This window comes from Marmota flaviventris, chromosome 1 (assembly GCF_047511675.1).
Source record: "Marmota flaviventris isolate mMarFla1 chromosome 1, mMarFla1.hap1, whole genome shotgun sequence".
Lineage (NCBI taxonomy): Eukaryota > Metazoa > Chordata > Mammalia > Rodentia > Sciuridae > Marmota > Marmota flaviventris.
The window spans coordinates 90,419,098-90,436,509 of NC_092498.1; the positions used below are offsets into that span (position 1 = coordinate 90,419,098).

The 17,412-nt window shown below is 34.9% G+C and overlaps 1 protein-coding gene and 1 pseudogene across 6 annotated transcripts in view; one reads left to right on the plus strand and one right to left on the minus strand.

The window, feature by feature from the left end:
• Pde1c (phosphodiesterase 1C) overlaps positions 1–17,412 on the minus strand; it is a 503,259-nt gene that overhangs the window by 140,344 nt on the left and 345,503 nt on the right. The gene's annotated exons all lie outside the window — the stretch shown is intronic.
• LOC114096220 (RING finger protein 11 pseudogene) lies at positions 1,006–2,267 on the plus strand (annotated as a pseudogene).

The following is a 17,412-nucleotide window of genomic DNA, read 5'->3' on the forward strand; positions in this document are numbered from 1 at the left end:
ACTGACATCCATTGGTCGAAGTCAGCGAAGCTGTTCAACGTCCTGCAGTGCACATGGCGGTCCCCACACACGCCATGGTTATCTGGCTCAGAATTCCAGTTATACCAAGGAACCTTACTCCAAGGAAAAGTCAAAGTTTACCTGCCTGTTCTCATAGAAGAAAAGCAATGCCATTGACTGCTGCATCAATGTTTTTTTAAAGCCACAATAAGTTAAAAAACAGAAGCGGAAGAATTTCTAGCACATCACAGATCACTCTGCACTCACATAATCATTTTATAGGTATACAAATTGATTACACTATATAATACACAAATATCAGCTGCACTGATCACATACACAGTATATTCTCTTATCAACTATTTATTCTTCCTTATTTAAAGTATGCCCTTGTTAAAGTCACTTTTCTAGAAAATAAGACAAAGAACTAGTTAAAAGTCATTAGCTTTCTCTTCCTGGTTCTTTGTTATAATATACAATACTTTACTGGAAGCTGTAAAAGTACTGTCAAAAGATTAGTTTATAGATAGTTTTTGTGTTTACATGTAAATTTTAGCTGACTATTAGTATAAAAGATGAACTATCAATTAATAGAATTATAAATAAAGCATGTACGTGTTTCCTAGAATGTACTAGGTGTCCCAACATTCTATATAATATTTACGTGAAGGAAAATAAAGTATGGTGATATTTTATATACATCATAGTTTTATATACCATATATATCAATATTAATATATTACAGATGTATCATAACAAAAAATAGTGTTGTCTTTGGAGCACTATCAATACCCTGAGTATCCTAGAAATTTGTGTTTGACTCATTTTCAGCTTCAAATACATAAAAATTAAATGTTCTCAGTTGTTCCATTATTTAATACATTCTTAAGATTCATATTACCAAGGATGGTTCAATATTTTAAAATTGATTAGTATAATATAATAAAGAAACCCTTTTTGATATATGATGAAAAGCAATTTAATAGTTCACTATTATCCCAAATTTAAAAATTCATAAAGGAAGACTGTGAGAACAGTGCAGAGATCACATGGCCCCAACCCTGGAAAATGGAGAGCTGCCTCAAATCCCCCACCTCTGATGACATCTCTCTGCTTAGCCAGTTTCAGTCCAGCCTGGCTAGCTTTTGGCAAGGGGATAGAACTGGATCAGGAGCTGCTGCCACCACCTTATCAAGAACAAGTTCCAGGGCTAGTGTATCATCCAATGCCTGGCCAGGCTAGGCTGGCAACTCAGCAGACTGAAGAGGAACAAATCAGGATGAGTCACAGAGGCCTTATACAACATCCACCTGAAGGACATTATGACCCTGGAAGAAATGGATTTAAAAAAAAAAAAAAAAAAGATCCAGGCGTGTATGATATGTATGATGGACTTGGTTTATGAGGACTCAATTTGATTTCTGTTGTGCATGCATATCTGTCACCTGGACTGTGTAGGTGATGGGAAGATGAGACCCTTCAGATACCCTCCTGCATGAAGCCAGTAACCACGTCACTGTCCTGAGACTTAACTAAGTCAGGGTCTCTTGTCTGACTTCAAGTGAACCATCATTTTGGTGGTTTTGATCTTTTGTCACTAAGTCCAAATAGCCAGGGATGAGGAATTAAGATCATGTACAAACAGTTTCTAAAACTCCTGGACGGTTGCAGAGGTTTGAGGAAAGTATGTGATATTTTGGAAACTTAGAAGGGGAAAGTAGGATGGTATTTTTATACTTTGACCCAGTGTTTTGATTGTTAAATATAATTGATTTAGATCTTGTTATTCCTCCAGTAAATAGCAATTGTGTGAAGTGTTAACAGCATCTGTATAGGTTTAAATTGAATGTATTGAAGATTAGGAAAAAGATAGTGGTTATTTTTCCTAAATGAAATAATTCCCTTCTCTCCACCCAAATTATTTTCTGAAGTTACTGGCATTTGAGTCAAGCTTTTATTAAAAGCTACATTTTATAACACTGGCACAGAAAAAAAGTAGTTTTAAATTTGTTTGCACAGTTTTTTCTTTCCACTGGAAATGGAATTCATCGCCTTAGGTCTTTTAAAATAGTGTATTATTATCATTGGAGCTGGCTCTATGCTTGAAAACCAGTGTGTTTATAACCTGTTATAAGTGCTATATTCTGTTTGCAGTCAGAAAATGTGGAATTCAAAATGATCTCCTAGCTTGTAAGCAAACTAAGATGCACTATCCCTTTTCTATTAAAAATGAGTTAATGTGTCAATAAACCAACTCTAGCAAAGTAGATTGAATATTACCCTTTCCAGTGTGTTCTAATTCTTTTGGTTGTTAATATGATGATAATTGAAAGGCAAAGTAACTTTTTCTTTGAAGACATTTCATCTCCTTTATAATTGAGTACTTCACTGACACTATTTCCTCTCTTGGAAACAATTAGGTTCCAACCTCTCAAGAATATTACATCTGACCAGACTGAGAAGAAGTATAAACACAGGCCCCAAACAAGGATTTTAAAAAAGTCAAACCTAGCTTTTCCTTCCACTAAGAAAGGAACTGGGAATAAAATAATCTAAATCTCCACCTTCTAAAGGTAGAAAACCTGGAATTCTATGCAAATATAGAAATCAAACTATCAGAAATGAAATTCTTTTGTCATATACCCAAAAGCAAGATGGTTTTGAGAACTACAGCTCTGACCATCTGGCCTCTTCTGTTAGGAATAATCCCACTCCAGCATTTTCAAATAAAGATATTTTTATTTCTATTTAATTTTCCAAAGAGGAATCCAATCTTCTAAAAGGGATATGATAGATCAGAAGAAATCAGCTCACTCACAAGAAATATTCCTGGATAGTGATTTTTTTGTTGTTGCTGAGAATATTCAGTGTATTATGTCAAAGTAGCATAACTCAAAGCAGTGTGAGAAAAGAGAATTTGAAGGTGGCAGCTACATTCACTGACAGGTTTATGTAGGACACACATATCTACAGACCCCACATTTTTATGCCAAGGGGCCAAGATCTCTGATCATCAAAATAATTTACTTCATATATTACAGTGTACAGAATGGAGGGGAAGACACTTCTTAGAAGGTGAGCAACAGAAAGGCTTTTGCAAAAAGATCCATGCTACTCTGAAGTGTAAGAACCGGAGCACAGAGCCTCGCTGGCCTTCATCAGCTTGACCTTTCCTGTTTGCTGGCAATGGCCTCACACTTTCTACTGGCTTCTTCTCCTCCTTTTCCTCCTCCTCCTCTTGGAGACAGATGTCAGGCATTTCTGCATGCATTCCTGCATTACATAGAATTAGTCTTCACAGACTGATCCCTTGGTATCCTCTGTGTTACAGGGGAAGTAGGAAGAGGCCAACTTGAACTGTTTCCCACAGGGCCACTGGCAATTCCTCCAAGACATGGACAATTCCAGTTAATATCCCCATTGACTGCATCAACCTGTATTCCTCATAGGATCTTTGGGGTTGTCAGCCACCAACAATGCACTCCTGGGAGTGTCATGGTTTTATGTGATCACAAATATGATGTCATTATGCCCTTCCTGCTGGCAGTAGGCCATCATGAATTTTAAATATTAAGGTTTCTGATTTATTCTTCATTTATGCATTTACGGTGTGTCAAAATGCATTCTACTGTCATGTATGGCTAATTAGAATAAAAAAAGAAAGAAAAAAAGATTTCTGATTTATTGAGTTTAATTATGCCACTATGCTTATGTAAAAATGAAGGTGGCACTGTGGTGAGGCTTAACCGGAAGTGATTTCTCAGTTTCAACAATTTTCATTCTCTTTCTTATGAGCTCTTTCCCTGTTTTCTTGAACCATATCAAAAAGATACTGCATCTCTCATTAGCATAGTGCTGAGGTTATTGAGGTCGTAGTTACACATCTCAGTCTCTGCTTCTTGGAAAGGTATCTGTTAAGTCCTACCAGGTGACTGGCAACAATCAGTAGGGAGAATAAAGGTACACATGCTTTATGTTTTGTATACAAATGCAGAACTTCTATAACTACACAACTTTATAGTTGTGATAACAAAAGCAATTTCTCTTTTAATTTTTCTTGGTGTTCATGCAAGAATATTCTAAACGTCTAAGCTTCTGAAGTGTCAGAAGTAGAGATGGTTTAGTAAAGATGTCGTAGTAATGTTTTATCCATTTACCATGTATTTATTTTTCCTTACGTATACAAAGGTGACTTATTTGTTCAACTCAGTGATATGACAGCTAAAAGCCATTCATTAGCAAAAGGAGAAGAACTCAAATGTTTCTTATTTTATATTGAGTTGAATGGTTGACATGAATAATTTTCTACATATAAACCACAATTTTTTTGAAGATTCTTCATAATTGCCTTATAAAATAATTTAGTACATCATAGATACTTAATTTGACATCCAGATATAGTGTCCAAAAGTTGGTTAATTTCCTTATGAGCACCATAATGGAAACATTAAAAAATGAATTTGAGAACAATTAAAAAAATCAAGTTATCAGGTTCTGTTACATTGTTAGTGTATCTTGCTTAAGTTTCTAGTACATTAATTTATATCCACCCAATTATATAAAGCAAAATTGGAAGAAAAAAATAAAAATTTAAAAAATCATAGTGAACTAGTAATTTAATGACTTTTTAAAAATGACAAGTAATACATGTTTCAAAACAAAAGGATTTTTAAAAAATATTTATTTTAGTTGTAGGTGTACACAATGACCTTTATGTTATTTTTATGTGGTGCCGAGGACTGAACCCAGAGCCTCACATATGCTAGGCAAGTGCTTTACCACTGAGCCACAATCCCAGCCCCAATAATAGGATCTGATTTAATAAACAACCACTAAAAGATTCCATTAAAGACTGGTTCATAGCAAAGACATCCTCTAGAAGAGATAGGATGTAGGGGGAAATGGTTAGAAAGTGTAGTTAATGAAATAAGAATGGAGATATAAGACAGAGGTTATATAAAAATTTTATTACTTTTAGTTTGTGGAAAGTTCCAGTAACATTAATAATATTAAGAAAAATAATACATTCAATATAGCAACCAGAATTATATCTAGAAACAAACACAAGCATAAATACTCTGATTCCTGTGAAGAAAACTATGCAGTTCTACTCAGGGGTCTAAAATGGATAAAATAACTTGAAGCTCAGATTCCTGAATGGGAAAGATTATTGTTTTAAAAATGTCACATTTTCCTCAAATTATACATTATGAACTTGTGGTAGAATTTGAGAGTTTATTAAAGAATGATTAAACTTTCAAAAGTAGGAAATTTCAAACAAAAAAAGAATTAAAAAGAAAAACAATTTCTTTTCTTGCCTCACTAGACATAAAATATACAATTTGAAATAAAAACAGTGTAACACTATTGTTAATACAGAAAAAAGCAGTTTGATGCAATGAATAAAATTTACATGAAAAAATACTAAGTCATATAGTAGGACTTGCATATGATAAATTTATGTCATAGCAGTGAAAGTGTAATTAAACAAATAATGTATAATGAACTCATTAAGCAGTTGTAAAAAGAATATGACCTCTGCATTTATCACACCTTTACATCAGAATATTTCCCAAGTGGATCAATGATATAAATGTAAAAACAAATGGACCCGTGTCAATACTCAAAACAGATGTATAGTACATATTTGTATAATTTGGGAGTAACTTAAGGCTTCCCTAAGAAAAGCATCAAAGGAATAGATTAAAACTTATTAATGCAAGAGATTTAAAATTGTCTAATGAAATTAGAAAAAAATTCTACTTTTAATGTGTTATAATAAAAGATGAATTCTAAAAGATTTTTATGTCAATAAAACACTTATGATGGAAAAAAATGCACAAATATTAATAAAACCAATTCACAAAGAAAGAATTATAAATGTCAAGTAACCCTCAAAAAATTGATGGACTGGGCTGGGGATGTGGCTCAAGCAGTAGCGCACTCGCCTGGCATGCGCATGGCACTGAGTTCGATCCTCAGCACCACATAAAAATAAAATAAAGATGTTGTGTCCACCAAAAACTGAAAAATAAATATTAAAAAATTCCCTCTCTCTCTCTCTCTCTCTCTCTCTCTCTCTCTCTCTCTCTCTTTAAAAAAATTGATGGACTGCCAGGCATGGTGGTACACACCTGTGATCCCAGTGACTCAGAAGGCTAAGGCAGGAGGATTATAAATATGAAGTCAGCTTCAACAATTCAGTGAGACCCTCAGCAACTTAGCAAGACCTTGTCACAAAATAAAAGATTAAAAGGGCTAGGGATAGAGGTCAGTGGTAAAGTGCTCATGGGTTCAATCCCCACTACCAAATACACATACACTTTTGTAGTACCTCACAGTGATTAGCAGGAGAATAATGATAATTAAAACCTGCTTAGTCTGTATTTAAGTGTCTGGACACATTGGATTTACACTTTTTTAAAAAGTGGCTCGAGATATGATATCTCTATTCAGGAAAATCTGATAAATCTACAAAACTAACAACTGTCATAGAACCCTAAACTTAAGAGAAATTATCTTTAATTATATAGAGATTTTTCGCCTTCAGTGATTTGCTTGCACATTATGTGTTATTAGAGCAATGCCTCCAAAATCTGGATTCACTGTTCTCCACAATGAGAAAAGCTAAAGTCTCCCATTGGGATCTATTTGAATCCATTTTCCTAAATGTCTTTCGAATGATTTGAACAGTGACAAGCTACTTAGTTGATTAAGGAATAATTAAAATTATTAGTCTGCTAAAGTTGTTTCTCTTTGCTTTTTCATTTTATTCTGTGTTTATCTCCAGTGCCGATCAAACCAAGAGTTAAAATGGTTTATCTTCCTAATGCCCAGTTCTATGTCAATCCAGGCTGGATTCAGCTTCCATCTGGGCTGATGTAAAGCTAGAATGACAAGCATTTCCCAAAAGACTACGTGTACAGCCCTCTAGGTTATTGTGCACTCGGAAGGTTGCTCATGTCTGAATTTTCTAATGAGCCCCAATTCACCACTTTACTTATGAAGGTAAAATTTTAAGGAGGAAAACCAAGTGTGCAGGTCAGAAGAAGTTTAAGAGGGAAATTACCACTACCTATCTTCTCTCAATCATATTTATTTCTACAATAGAGGTAATCAAAGAAGAACTGATTATTAAATAAGCATTAATGGTAGCCCTTTGATTAAAGCTGTAAATATAATTTCCGAAACATCCTGTGAGCAGTGGTAAAACATGATTAGATTGTAATAATAAATAAGTTGGACCAAATGTTTTCCTGTCTGAGTTAGGCTGCTATCTTTGGAGAAATATCCCTTAAAGAAACATTTTTACAATCCCAGGCTCCTCACTTTGAAGCTTTGGAAAAGAATGGACTATCATGATAATTTAAATTCTTAGTGATTGCATCATTTAAGGTCCAACTAGAGTAGATCATGCTCAAAGGCTGACAGGCTATCCAATGAATATTAATCCAGGGACTGGTTTAAGAACCCGACCATCTGGTTTGAGCACCATTAACAATTTAATGGGCTACTGATGTACCCCCCTCCAAAAAATCAGATCTTTAGAATTCTGTATTAATCGAATTGTTTTATCATTGATGTCCATATTTCTTTTAAAAAATCTTTTTGTTTTATAGAATATTTGTAAAGAAAGGATATCTCTCAATTCTAGTTACTAGCAGGATATAAATTACAATTTGTTCAAAAGTTTTGAACGTTTGAACATTGTGTATATCTTCACATATTTTTGTTTTCTATGAAAAGATTAATTTTAGCATTTTAAGGCAATTTCTTTGCAGTGTCCCACAATGCCAGTACTTATGGAAGCTTTTACTTTTACAATATTGCATTTTCTTGAAAAAAAAAGCATATTTTCATAAGAAATGGGATGGTTTCATTAAAAGAACACTATTCATTATTTTTATCTTAATTCTAGTTACTGATTACTTTCTTAAGAAACATCAGTGTAGTTTTAGCATTAATTACACATGATAGTGTGCAAGGTTTCTTTGTTCAAAGGAAGAATGAGGTTGTAAAATTTCCTGATAAGCAACAGAAAACAAAACAAAACATTCTGATTTCAGAATTAAGTCATACTTGTTTGATGTTTCCAGAACTTGGTTTAGAGAGATCTTATTGGCTAAGAAAGATCTTATTGTGTTGAACATACGGCAATGATAAGTATGTGTGCCTACCCATTTCATAGGTGATAAAAATCTTTCAAATTAATAAGTAATTATTCTATATAAAACATAATTTTAAATTACACGTTTTGTACTTATTCCCAAGTCACTTTCTCACAAACACCTTTAATCATCTCACTTACTCTTATACAACTCTTCCAGTTTCTTCAGGCTCTTTTGAAGTGTTAATAACATAGGATTTTAATTAGTTCCTCTCTCTCAAATGTCAACTTCTCTTAATAATTTCCAAAGCTTGTTAACTTTTTGCATTACAAGAGAAGCTTACACTGGGACTATGGTCAATATGTGATTCTGTGTCTTCCCTTTGCTTTAATGATTTAGTTGTACAGTGAAATATATTTTCTTAGTTTTGGTCTGAATATAGGAAGTTTAGATCAGAAATTCCAATGTCCAAAGCTAAGGATCCTGCTGAATCCAATAGCATTTACTGGAGTCAAGCCCATAGGAGATACTCTATGAGGCAGAGAGAACAGAATACCAGAATCTTCACATTGGGTGGGGAGATAGGCATCCACTCAGGCAACTAAGAGTGAAAGACAGAAGGTCAGCCCAAGAGTCTAGCATGTGACCTTTGGAGCACAAAGCCTTCCATTATAAAGCCTGGCTTTGAAATTCACTTGCTGGATTACATTGACATCTTTCTTTAAATTTCCATTATTGGGAGAATAAGAGCATCTACTTCTCAGATCTGGAGATGATTATATAAAATAACATATAGCACAGTGCTTTTAAGCCTTCAGTAGATACAATGTATGCATACACCTGTGTACAGACTTTGTGCCAGGTACTCTGATACCTATGTAAATAACTATGGTGCAAGGCAGAATGAAAAAGAAATTAAATGAAGAGCAAGAACAGGTCTTGTGAATAAGCCAACTACCTCCCAATACGTGGAGAGTCTGTGTGAGTGTGCTTCTTAACCCAGAGTCAGAAGTAATTGCAGAATGGTAAATTCTGAGCATACAGTTGAAGTAGATCAATGAGTAAGGAAAGTAGCATCCATCCAAGACACAGTCTACAAACTTGTGGATGATTCTTTCTTCCCCAAACATAGAGGCCTCCATAGATAGGGTTGACTGCAACTCAACTTATTCTATACAGAGGCCAGTGCTGAGAAAAAATCAGTAGGCATCAACAGGTTTTTCATAAATTAGAACCTGTAAAATTTTACGGGAAGCAGGTGTTTGCATCCAGTCTATGGAACACAGGCCTAATGAAAAGGGTTCTATGAACTGCTGTGGGGTTGTTCTGCATATAAATGATGATGGGAATGTAATCACATGCCCCCACAAACTAGACTATGATAAGTCTCCTGTTGCTAGGATAATGCCACTTACACATTTATTTATAATTTTATATTCCTCCCTTTGATTTCATTCTTCATTGAAAGTTAATGTATTGCAGCTCATTGTCAGGCAATTTATTTTAGGTATGAAAAGTAATCTAACAAAAAAAAATAATAAAGTCTGTGAATGTGACAAATATCCCAAAGATATATGCAGATTTATTTATACATAGCTGGAAAATGTCTCTCTCCTATGCAGGCATTCATAAAGTGAGCTAGCTTCTCTGTGCAGAAGTTTTTTTGGAAATGTACTTGCATGAAGTCATTTACTTTCAATGTCAGAAATCACCTGGGAACAGGTGAAATTACTTGTACAAATCAAGAAGTATTTATATGGCCCCGAATAACTGAAAATAAAGCCTTGCAGAAGAAATGGATAAGCATGCTAGAAAAAGCAGGATGAGGAGGGAGAAATGCTAATGCAAAATGCTAATGATCTGAAAAGATGCAGAGAAATGCTATTGGCCAGAGACTGTGTCTTCCAGACGCTGATGCTGTTAGTTATACATTTTTAGTTTATAAACTGAATTAATTAATTAATTAATTAATCCAAAAGTGGGTCCATTTTTCCCATTTTATTGATTTTATCAACTGTTACAATGTTTTATGGATGCAGCCCAAATAATATAATCATGTGAAAATACTATTTGATACGTAACAGTGGACTGAAATACTATGGCCATTACACATCAGTAAAAATATACAGCTTACATCAGACTTCTTCCAAACATTACTGTGATGGTCTGTTTGATGTGTCAGCTTGGCGAGGCTACAGTCCCCACTGATTCAACAAACGCTAATCTGGGTGTCCATGTGAAGGTGTTTTAGATGTGATTAAAGTTCATAATCAGCTGACTTTAAATAAAGATGTCTGTTCTAGACAGTCTGGGTGGACCACTTGAAAGATCTTGAAAGCAAAACTGAGGCTTCCCTGAAAAATTCTGCATATGGACAGCAGTTTCAACCATGCCTGAGAGTTACAGAGTATCCTTCCTGATGGCCTCTCCTGCAAATTTCAGAATTGGCTCTCAAGACCCCACAACTGAGTACGACTGGTTTTTTTCAACTACTCTATTAATGCATATCCTACTAGCTCTGCTTCTCTAGCTGAACCCTGACATAATTATTCTTGCAATTTGACATGACAAAACACTGTGGTTACTATGGTTAGTTTATCAGCTTCTACTCAATGAACATACAGAGTTTAGAAGCAATTCAAAACTTAGCACCAGCTAGGACTTCCTGCCACTATTTGAATGAAAAATAATTTTTTTAAATGATGAGAAACCTTGTGGCTGGGGATAGAGTTTAGTGGTAAAGTGCTTGCCTCACACACACAAGGCTCTGGGTTCAATCCCCAGCACTATAAAAAATAAAATAAAATAAAAAAGATACAGATGTGTGGATCTTTTTTTTTTTTAAGAAAGAGAGAGAGAATTTTTTAATATTTATTTTTTAGTTTTTGGTGGACACATCATCTTTATTTGTATGTGGTGCTGAGGATTGAACCCAGTGCCCTGCGCATGCCAGGTGAGCCTGCTACTGCTTGAGCCACATTCCCAGCCCAGATGTGTGGATCTTTAATAAAGACTCTGAACTCTTGCTCATCTTTATCCCACCTTGTCAGTACTCAACAAATGTCTTAAAAATGAGTAAATGAATGAGGGGATGAGTGAATGTGTTGGTTTGGTTGCCAGATTTCTGTTGTACTTTATCTTTCAGATTCATCACTGCAATGTTTGGTGTGCAAAACTTACAAACAACACCACCTAATAACTGATAGACTTTAATGCTTCACAAGTATCATGTGAATTTCTAATTTTAAAGATAGTAATTTGTACCCTCAAATTTTATAATTCTCTCACCCAGAATTCCATTGGAGTAACCGCTGAAATATAAAAATATGATTATCACCATGAGAAATGAGAAAATGAGCCAGGCCAAGATAACTTCTTCCATGTGTGGCCTAAGTCCTTGCAGCTGGTTACTGAAGAATCAGCATCTAGTTATAACTAGGTAAGTAGATGGTCTGGGCCATGATGGCTATCTGTACACACTGCTGGCCAGTGATCTCGATCACTGTAAGAGAACAGCGTGGCTCCCTGGATGTCCTCTAACATCACAAACAGGTCATAGAACTCTAATGAGACTCCATGCCCTCACTAAGGAAATAACTCTTATTACATCTTTGACCTCAAATGCCTGAATCCTCTCTAGTTTCATATCTCAGTTCTTCCTTTACTCCACTGGAACTGGTAACCAGGATCCAGATGTGTGCACTGTTTCACATAAAGCCAAGGGAACATTGACTTCTACAGGTTCATTAACACGAAAGAGGGAACTTGACAAGGAAGAAGAAGTAAATGAAAACTCCATTCTTCCTCCCCGTTGAAGGGGAATATATATACTTTCATTTTGTCCTTCCAGACTTTATAAAATGGGTCATATCAATTATCCATCTAATACCCATTAGCAGATGATGTTATGATGTATCAATATTTTAACTTTTCATTGTCATTTAATTTTTTGACTGAAAAATAATATTGGTACATATATATGAGACAAAATGTGATGTTTTGAATCATGTATATGATGGGTAGTGGTAAACTCAGGGTACTGAGCCTATCCATCACCTTTAACATTTATCAATTCTTTATGGTGAGTACATTCAAATTCCTCTCTGGTACTTTGAGATATATAATACATTCTTGTTAATTATATTCACCCTTCTCTGCCACAGAATTTCAGAACTTATTCCTGCTACTTTTAATAAAAGTTAAACCCATTGGTTCCAGGGAGTAAAAAGTTATTATCAGAGGTAGAAATGAATGCCAGCAGGTCAAAAGATATATATATATATACACACACACACACACACACACACACACACACACATATATATATATATATATATATATATATATATATATATATATATATATATATGTCACCACAATCAGTAAGGAGGATTAAAATCAATAAAACACCTTAATTCTGAAATAAAAGATGAGAAAAGAATAATTCTACCTCAAATCAAGTTAATCTTATGATCTCACAGTCTTATTGCTGTGCAGTTATTACCATAAGTATTCAGAGTATTTGGACTTAATACATGAATGACTTTTCATTTGGACAAAACCACATAATTTTGAAGTGAAATTTACTTTGGAAGAGAAAGTACTGTTTTCATATCATGGTTCATTAAAACACAGATAATTTAAAAAATTGTTTTGGCCTGTGTGAGAGGGAGTTAGTTCCCTGTCAAATAGCAGGATGCATGTCAGAGGACTGTTTCTAAGGACAAGAGCTAGTTGGCTAAAAATCATATGAAAAATTAAGTTATTTCTCACCCCCAAATGTGTTTAATAGGTTATAACTAAAAAAAAATGTTTCACAGATCAGTCCTGTCAAACAAAATCATGGTGAGCCATTGTTTGGGACCAAGTTCCTGTATTAGGCCCCAGTGAACTAGAACAAAATGGAGTCACTCATGCTAAATGCCACATCATCAAACTGGAACTTTAAGAAAGCAGATAGATCCCCAAACAGATTCTAATCCACCTGAATCAGAGTAATAAGAAAGTTCCCTCTGCTTTAACCTTTACTTAATAGTAACCTGAAGTCATCTCATGTTAACTGATAATTTTTCTGTTGTTCTGTTTTGTTGTTCCCACATTACAAAGCTCACTATTCTGCTGTTATCCAGTGGACACTCTCTTTTTATTTCGTAGAATGTAAGCTGTGTTACTGTGGCCAAAATACCTGGCAAGAACAATTTAGAGAAAGAAAAGTTTATTTTGGCTCATGGTTTCAGAGGTTCAGTTCATGGTCAGTTGACTTTCACGGCTTCTGGCCTGAAGTGAGGCAGAACATTATGGCTGAAGGGCATGGAGGAGAAAGTTGCTCACTGCATGGCAGCCAAGACGCAGAGAAAGAATGCAAGGAGCCAGGAACAAAATATAAATCTCAAAGGCACATCTCTAGTAACCTACTTCCTCTAGCCATGCCTTACCTGACGACAGCTAATCACACAGTACAGTAGTCCTCTCAAATTATTAATCCACCCAGTGGATTAATCCACCAATTAGGTACAGCTCTCATAATCTAATCATTTTACTTCTGAACATTCCTGAACATTCCTAGAGTGATAGGAGCTTTGGGGAGATACCTCATATCCAAAACATAATAAAAGTTTATTCTCCAATCTACAAAAATCTTATAGAATTTACAGAATGAAATATAGAATGAAGTTATTTTGTAAATAAAATTGATAAAATAGAATTTTATTCTATTTCATGAACATGAATCACAAACAAAAGCAGTTAGATTGACAACTAAATTTGTTGTAACTTTGTCTTTTGACCATGAAGGTTGTATAGCCCTCATTCAATAATCCAAAATAAAAAAGGCTTCAAAATTCAAAACTTTTTGAGCACCAACATGATGTCACAGTAGACAATGCCATACCATGAAAGTGTTTCAGATGCAAGATTATAAAAAATATTAATAAAGTTACTTTCAGGCTATACCTATAAAGTATACATGAAGCACAAATGGATTTTGTATTTGGACTTGGGTCCCATTCCCATGTTTGCTCATTATGTATATGTGAACATTTCAAAAATATTTCAAAATCCATTGGAGAAAAAATAGCCTCTTCAACAAATGATGCTGGGGAAATCTAGAAATCTATATGTAGCAGAATGAAATTTAACCCCTGTTTATTACCCTGCACAAAAATCAACTCTAAGTGGATCAAAGACCTAGGCATTAGACCAGAAACCCTGCACCTACTAGAACCAGTAGGCCCAACACTTCAACATATTAGCATGGTAAGTGACTTCTAAACAAGATTCCTTAAACACAAGAAGTAAAATCAGAAATTATTTATTAAATGAGATGGCATCAAACTAAAAAGCTTCTTCACAGCAAAGGAAACAGTCAAGAATGTGAAGAGAAAACCTACAGAATGGGTGAAAATCTTTGCCACCTGCACCTTAGATAGGATGTTAATTTCCAGGATATACAAAGAACACAAAAAGCTTAACACCAAAAAAACCAAATAACTCAATCAATAAGTGGGCAAAGGAACTAAACCAGCCCTTTTCAAAAGAAGAAATCCTATCAACAAATATATGAAAACAAATGTTCAACATCTCTATCAATTAGAGAAATGCAAATTAAAACTACACTCTAGTCAGAATGGCAATTATCAAGAATACAAATAACAACAAATGTTGATGAGGATGTGGGGAAAAAGAAATGCTCATACATGCTGGTGGAACTGCAAATTTAGTGCAACCCTTCTGGAAAGCAGTATGGAGATTCCTCAAAAAACTAGGAATAGAACTACCATTTGACCCAATTGTCCTACTCCTCAGTATATATCCAAAGGATTTAAAATCAGCAAACTACAGTGACACAGCTATATCAATATTCATAGCAACACAATTCACAATAGCTAAGCTATGGAACCAACCTAGATGCTCATCAACTGATGAATGCATAAAGAAAATTATGGTATACATACACAATGGAGTATTACTCAGCCATAAAGAAGAATGACTTTATGACATTTGCCAGTAAAGGGATGGATCTGGAGAATATCATGCCAATCCCCCCAAAAACCAAAAAGATGAATGTTTTTGCTGATATGTGGAAGCTAAACCACAATAAAGGGGGCAGGGGAAGGGTAAGAAGAGAAGTTCAGTAGATTAGACAAAGGGGAACAAAAGGGAGGGGGGATATGAATTTCAAAGAGTAGAATAAATGGATCAGTTTTCCTATGCACACATGAAATACCTAAGCGAACCCACCATTGTGCCCACCCACAAGAATGGGGTCCTAATTAGATAAGATATATCATATGTTTATATATTTTATCAAAGTGGATTCCACTGTCATGCATAATTGAAAAGAACCAATCAATAAAATTTTATAAATTGACAAAGTCTGGAAGTGTGTCTAGAAATCAAAATCCATCATAATGCCATTAAAAGAATGAGGATCAAAAAAATAATTACTACTATGTTGAGGAAAATAATAATTCACTAAAAATAAATGTCATTTATTATTTTTAAAAATCCAACCAAATTCAAAATCTGAAATACTTCTGGTCCCAAGCAATTTGGATAAGGGATACTCAGCCTATATTCAACTGCTGGCACATGTACTTGGACCCAGTCCTTATCTTTTTGCACCCAGATGTCTGGATAGGACACATGTTTCACATCTCAACCTATAGTTGTGGTGGCCAGAAGACCCCAAGGATCAGGGACTGAGATGTCTTCCCAACTCTGTTAAATTGCCATGTCAGTCTGGGGACACCAGAATCCATCTCAGCTTTCTCCCTTGAGAAGGAGTAATTGTAAGTAATTACAAGTAATTATCATCAAAAAGGGAAAATGTACACATTTGCAGCTATACTATGTCTCACATTATTTACAGTTTGAAAGTGCTGAGTCTACTTTCACTTTAGTTCACTGTATGATACATAGTCAATCATCTAGATTTTCAATAAAATTTTTTCAATGAAATTTCAACACGGCTAAAAAGAAAAGCAATCCCCAGGGTACTAGTGAATGCATTGCCACAGTTGTGTCTGAATCCATTTTATTAGGGAGTGAACTAAGAAAAATGCCATAAACAATCAATTGTGGCCAATTTGGATCATATGTCAGGAAGGAGGTCTACAGCAACATTCAACATTGGGCCAGAAAGACAAGGCACAAACCTGCAGTGAAAGGTAACTAACTACACAGCAAAGTGAAACCAGAGATATCTATGATGAACATGGAAACAGCAAACAAGAGACATTTCGGTATGAAGGGCAACTGGAGGGTTGATTTGAGGTTTAAAGGCAAGTCAAGTGATCAACTCTGGGATCTGTGTTTTGGGACCTGGACAAGAGCATAGTGCAGGCATACTCTTCTAAGAACCAAGGCAAGCTGGTATCCACCCTTTCAGAGTTCCTCAATCTTAGCCTCATAAAAGCAGGTCAGCTATGGATATAGAGCAGCATTTGTGTGTGGGTTTGCCATGTCTGTTCTTGAGCACAAAGAACAAAGCTTTTCGGAGAGAACCTACACAGTCCACTTCATAAATCTCTCTTCAGCTGGCTACCTTCCACCCACATCTCAGGGTTGTATGCCAGTTAAATCCATAGCAGTTATATTTTTAAACCAGTAATTATCCTTATTCTGCTCACTGACACTCCATACAGTTAGTCTGGTTTAGGTCCAAGGAAAGGAAGGAAGGAAGGAAAGAAGGAAGGAAAGAAGGAAAATCTATACTAGCTAAAATAAATTCACATAAACATAACTCAGACTGGCTCAAAGATCACTCACATGATTTTGAATTTCAATATGATTACAATTTCAATATGACTTACAGGTCAGATTCAAAGTTAGACCTACACCAAATATGAATGAACTACACATACATTTCAAAAACAACTGAAAAAGAAGTAAAAGGTCAAGATCTTAATTAAAACACAGTTTACTTTAGAGAAGGCAGAGATTATCATAGAAAATCCCTATCCTAACAAGACAAATATAATAGTTTGGATAACATGTGTAAAAGCAAACACAGGCTGGAAGGAGATTTTTATGCCAAGGAGTAAAGGGACGAATTTAGCAATTCTACATCCAACTTTATCCATCTACACTTAAATTTCAACATACCTTGTTTTTCTATTAGTTTATTAAAAGATACTTAAAATATAATAATATGAAGAATCAAGTGAAAGTAAATATGAATGCTAAGATAATACCTCTCATTTTATTGTAGTCAACTTACTCTAAATATGTTATTTAAGCAAGGCCAGGAGGACTGGTCAAGTTGACTCCTCTTTTCCTATTATCAATACCCTTTCAATCATCA